Source organism: Gymnodraco acuticeps, unplaced genomic scaffold (genome assembly GCF_902827175.1).
Source record: "Gymnodraco acuticeps unplaced genomic scaffold, fGymAcu1.1, whole genome shotgun sequence".
Lineage (NCBI taxonomy): Eukaryota > Metazoa > Chordata > Actinopteri > Perciformes > Bathydraconidae > Gymnodraco > Gymnodraco acuticeps.
Window position 1 is genome coordinate 1344270 of NW_022992053.1, and position 6153 is coordinate 1350422.

General features: G+C 40.1%; 1 long non-coding RNA gene across 1 annotated transcript; it reads left to right on the forward strand.

Moving 5' to 3' along the window:
- The first annotated feature begins 359 nt into the window (after positions 1 to 359).
- LOC117536975 lies at positions 360 to 1352 on the forward strand. The gene is made up of 2 exons (XR_004567646.1): positions 360 to 636; positions 1016 to 1352. It is a non-coding gene; the product is annotated as an uncharacterized LOC117536975 (long non-coding RNA).
- The last annotated feature ends 4801 nt before the right edge of the window (positions 1353 to 6153 follow it).

A 6153-nucleotide genomic window follows, 5' to 3' on the forward strand; every position in this document is an offset into this window, starting at 1 on the left:
GGCTAAAATAACTGGATGGCCTACCTGCCTGTCAGCCTTCCATCTCAATATGGTCCAGCTGCAGCCACAGCAAGTACACGACACGCCCACCTGACACGACACTATGGTGGCTGAGAGACATTGATACCGTACATGGCAGATTAAAAACGAATTGCAAATGTTATTGAAGCATTTTAAGCAACTCTTAGGCAAATTAATTAATAATCTAGTCTATCCGTTTGTGACACTGTCACGGTCTGTCTGTGTTGTGTTTTGTCTGTCTCTGGTTTCCTGTTTTATTTTGAAAAGTGTTCACCCCCTGTCTTGTCTGTTGATTCCTGTCTCTGGCCCAATCCCAAACCACTCCCTCGACCCTCCCCCTCCGTGACGGAGTGAACTCCGTCTGTAGGCACACTCACAGCTGAATGAAGTTCCCTCCATTAAGGGTTAAGGGTAAAAATACAGCGGCAAGCTTTGGGACGGCCTGCCCTCTCTCAGCAGGAAACGGAAACGGACGTCATGGTGTCCAACTCACATCTCCATCTGTCGGCTGCATTGACCTGCGTTGCTATCCGTCGCCTGTTAGCGGGTGCAATGGCAAGATCCAACAGAAGGCGCAGAAGGTTGAGGCGCATTTTAGCGATGTGCCAGTGGCAGGTAAACATTTCAATATTGCTAATACAACAATTATCTTCACTTTATTTCTTATATAGTAGCCTATGAACTTTGTATGTGTAATACAAATAGATATTTAGATATATTGTGATATACATTCATTTATTCTTTCCTTATAAGCTATACGTGTATATCTGTATAGTGTATGTAGAATTCCAACACAGAGAAATGTTGTCAGTAGTTTATAGAATAAAAAAGGAAAGGTTAATTTGACTTGGTCTCAGAATTGTGTGTGTGTGTGTGTGTGTGTGTGTGTGTGTGTGTGTGTGTGTGTGTGTGTGTGTGTGTGTGTTCAAAGCGCTGGAGGTCAGTCCAAGCTTTGCCCCTGACATCATTGCATGTTGTGCATTTCTGTGCATAGACATGAACGATGTCCTTGAGGATGCTGAAGCCTTCCCCCCTGAAGATGGGGACCAGAGTCCTCCCCCTGCATGTGGACAGGAAAGTCCTGGACACCACCTAAGGAACAGGATTGCTGCACAACTCTCTGCTCCTGTCCAAATGGCACCACACCAGAGAGCACGATTACATCGAATGAACTTTGTTTTTTTTTGGAAAAACGTGGTTGTCTGTTAACTTGTGTTTTTGAAATGATGTGCACACATACCTGATTAATTTTGTTTGTTTTAGTGAGCTCCACTTCTCACTTTAGAGAAAAGAGGTGAAATAAAATAAACCTGTGCACCGTTGATTTCAAACTTGGTTTTCCTGAATTGTCTTTCTGCATAATTCCAAATTGGAGACAAATGTCCTTACCTCTTGGATCATTCAATCACGAGCACAGAGCAAAGGTTCAGAAAATGAACACAGGTCTTCTAATACAATCACTTTTGTTTTTGAGTGAAACTCTGCAAATGGTTTAACATGAGCAATTAAGACCATAAATGTCATGTATATTTTAATGCCTTATACCTATGAAGCGCACAGACATCTTTATTTAAAATGCTGATATTCAGGGTTAATCTTCAGACTTTGGAAAAAACACTTTAGTTCCGTGCACAACATTACTTTGTGCAAAACTTTTCCTTCTACATTATGAAACCCACACAGAACAATGTAGCCATCTAACAATCAAGCAAACGCAATGTCACCTTCATCACCCGTCTACCTGTATTTACTATAGAATATTGAAGACATGAAGGACAGTACGTTAAATTAGGTTTATTGTCTTCCAAATAAATAATACAAGCGAACAAAAACAAGTCTTTTAAGTAACATCAATAATCAAACATAGAAATGGCCAATGGTGGGGGAAAAAAAAAAAATCACATTTTGTCGAACATTTTTTTGAACAGGGTTAGAAATGTATCTGAGTGCTGCATTATTTCTCTGTGGCGTTCGTCCTCTTTTTCTGCCTCGCGTTCTAGGCACTCCAGCACTCCCATAGCACCTTTTCTTTTTTTGGGGGGGGGCTGCTGGGTAGTTCCAGCCTCAGACAGTGATGAGGGTGGTGAGGGGTCTGGATCATCAGCCACATTTGGGGGGGGGAAGGAAGAGGAGCAGGAAGCAGCCTCCGGATCGAAGAGGATTGTGGGGTTTGCCAAGGCTGAGGCAACAAGGACAGGAGGACTAATTGAAGGCCTTGCACCTATGGCCTCATCCATGGCCATGAAGAAGGGCCATGTTGCAGGGGTTTCTTCCCCCTGATCAGTCCCTGTTCCAGTCTTTGGCCTTTTAAGTTCCTATTGCAAACAAATGCATATTAGAAATCTTTGTTCAGCTTTTTCAAAAACAAACATGTTTTACAATAACAATACACCATTTACCTTGTATTTCTTTTTTAGGTTCTCCCATTTCTTGGAGGCCTGTTTGTGAGACACATGTTGCCCAAGGTCCAGTTCCTTAATGATTGACCTGTTATCATAGAATATTTAAACAATATATATTGGTGTTAAGGCAATGACCCACTGTACACATTCATTACTTTCATTGCACAAAATATGAATTGAGTGCATAACTCACTCCCATGCTTCTTTGGCAGCATTGCGTTTTTTGCAAAACAGGTCGTCCTTGTCCTTAATGCAATGAGTGCCTTGGTTTTTACCACAGTCCCTGAAATTACAAATCACACTTAAGTTTAAACCGATTTCGTAAGTGAATGGATACATGAATTGACACGTGTGTTGTTAGTTTGATTCCGATTTAGATTTGTACATCTTCAAAATAAAAATCTAATGTAATCTTGGCAAATCAAATTAACACGTGTAGATTTATAAATACATGTTCACAAAGGCATGTTTTAGTTAAGGCAACGTATTATTTATCGTTTAAAAAAATAACCACATGGAACTCACATTTGTATGACGTTGTTTCCTCCATGCCCGAAAAACGGTTGCACACCTGTGGAGTGAGATTATCAAGCCTGCATCCATGCAAACTCGCTGTCGGAGGCTTTTATAACCCACTACGCCTCCGCCCTGATTGCTTTGGACCAGCCCTCAATATGGCGGACCCTTCGCGTGAACGCGCAAACGGAGGGGTAGGGTGTAGGGGGCGGTTTGGGAATGGGCCTCTGTGTTTGCCCTCCTGTCTGATTTCCTGATTGTGTTCACCTGGTGCCCCTGTGTTTTCTCCTCCCTCCTCACCTGTCTCTTGTTTCTTTGATTAGTCCTGTGTGCATTTAGGTTCGTTTTTTCCTGTTAGTCTTTGTGTGATCCTTGTTTGTCTTGACTGTGTTCACTGAGAAGAGTTCTGTTGTTCATTAGCCTTGAAATAAAGGTATTTTCTGTTTAAATCTGTATTTGGGTCCTGCCTGCTTCACTCTACCCTGACAGACACAACAGTACTTTAAGCACAAATCATTTTGTCTAATTAATACATTAAAACAAAAAGGGGGCTTAGTAAACTTTATTTTTTAGTACATATAAAATAGGTAATAATGAGATATATTAATTATGTTTGTTTAACTGCTACACATGTATTTATTCATAAATGTAGATATTTATGAACATCTAAATATAGTTGTTAAATGTTTTAAGATATAAATAATCACATCATGGGGTCATTAAGGTTTCAAACAGGTTCATGTAAGGTAGGCCTATTATAACATGAAGACATGATTCAAACTAATTTCTGAATCTCACATTAGCCTGTAGTTTGGTATGTTATTGATATGGGCTGGACACCCCTTCACAATGATCATCATTGACTTTTTTTTTTAGACCAAATTAGGAGGGCCAGTCAGGCCACGAATGAGCTCAATCATTCACATGTATTATTATTACTTTATAAATTAAGAGTACTAGGGGTATATTACAAAACCTTTGAAGGAATCATCATGTATTCTGAATGTTTCTGTACTTTAAAAACAGGCCTCATGGCTCAAGATCCTGTTCTTGTTTAAGATTATTCATACTAATTTGTGAATTTAACATCCATATCACTCTTCAAAACTGAAACACCTAAAACATTTTTTTAAAGCATTGCAGGCCTAAAGCTCCACGTCAGTGACCTATACTTTAATTTCTTCCATCAAACTTTAAAAATAGCAAACAGCATGTTTTTAAATATTTCATATTTTAAGAAACAAAATATCAACTTTGAACAGAAGGGTTTAAACAAACGTTTTTAATGCAAATAAACTTGAAACATAAACCTATTTGTCATTTAAAAATTCACTTTTATTGTCTGCGTGAAAGGCACAGTAGGCTATGAGCGAATACATATCAACATTCAAAAATTACAAAGTCGTACAATATATACCATGTGCTACTGTCTAGGATTAAGTATGATGAGGCTTTTCAGCCCGCGACCCCCAAAATAACAGAGACCTCTCTCTCTCTCTCACTCACACAAATGTGCCACAAAACCAATCAATGGATGTATAATAAGACCATCAACAGCCTTATGGGTTATGGCAACCTAAAACCCCTCTCTTTCCGTAACAACAATTCACGAGCGCCTCCCACCCCGGTTGACAAATCACGAGTGTCTAACTAGGAAATAAAATAAACATTAAAAGAAGAAATACATGGATAAAAGTTACAGTGCAGTTTAAGATGTGAATACTTCAATTGCAGGTTTCTGGTAGTTTGTTATTTGGAGCATAATAACTGAACGCTGAACCATCCAGACCTGAGAGATCTGGATGGTTCATAATTTAGCAGAAGATCAGTGTAATGGCATCCAAGGTTTCCTTTTGCCACTATAGAGCGGGGTTGACGACACGCAATCCAAGACAATAAGCAGCCGAAGGTTTTCAGTCAAAAAATGTAATTTATTAACAAAAAAGTATTGACTTAAAAAGTCTCAAAATAACAAATCTAAATCAATATTTCGGCGATATACTTTCTTATCTAAACTATACTTTGCAGTCCAATTTGCAACACTAATCTCTGTTTACAATTTGCGGTCGAAAAACTGTTCCGCTCCCCGTCTCATCAGGTCTCAGAGCACCGTGGCTGTCCTCAATTGCCTCACTTAAATAAACACCGGAAGGTACAAGGAAGATCATATTTACAATTTAAAATAAACAATCATTTCATCAAAAGATATTCACCATGGCAATATAAATCCTTTTCCATCATTAATTCATTTATCAAACTATGAATCTAAATAATAACGTTGACTTCATTGTGGCTCTAACACACCGGCCCCTAATTGTTGACGCAGTAGCGAAACAATTAATACATTATAATAGAGCCAAAAAACAAGCAGTTACGCAAAATTTAACTGTCACCAATATACAATCATTGTCATAGTTCATAGTCCAATGTTTGTTAGGTGTGTTCAAGAGGAAAAAGGGGGGGGGGCATGTGTGTGTGTGATACTGGGTGTCAGAGGTTACTAGCACATGACACCTTGTGTTCAATCAACTGCTTCCAGGAGCAGACAGAGCTTGTCAATTGGTCGCTGTAAGGTGCTACTCTTGGTTTTCACCAAGACACTTCGGACAAGCCCTTTGGACCCTGACAGTGTCTTTATCACCCGGCCCAGTTGCCAGGAATTTCTTGGTGCAGTGTTATCCACGATGACGACGAGATCATTGGGGCGAAGGTTCCGTTTGGGGTTGTGCCATTTGACTCGCTGTTGCATGATTGGGAGTTATTCTCTTATCCATCTCCTCCAGAAAAGATCTGCGAGGTATTGTGCCTGTCTCCATCTCCTCCGTGAGTACAAGTCCTCCTTGTGAAAGAGTCCAGGTGGCATAATCGGTTTTGTCTTTAGCAGAAGGAGGTGATTTGGCGTGAGGGGTTCGAGATCGTTCGGGTCACTTGAAACTGTAGTCAATGGTCTGTCATTCATGATGCCCTCAAGCTCGCACAAAGCTGTATGTAGAGTCTCATCATCCAATCTCTGTTCTTTTACAACGGAATACAGAATCTTTGTTACAGGTCTGATGAGCCTCTCCCAAACTCCACCATGGTGGGCTCCATATGGCGGATTAAAAGTCCATTTACTCCGTCCCCGAGTAATGCATTTTGAATCTTGTGTTGATTCAGGTCTTTAAGAGCAGCTCTCAGCTCTTTCTGTGCTCCCACAAAGTTTGTGCCGTTGTCT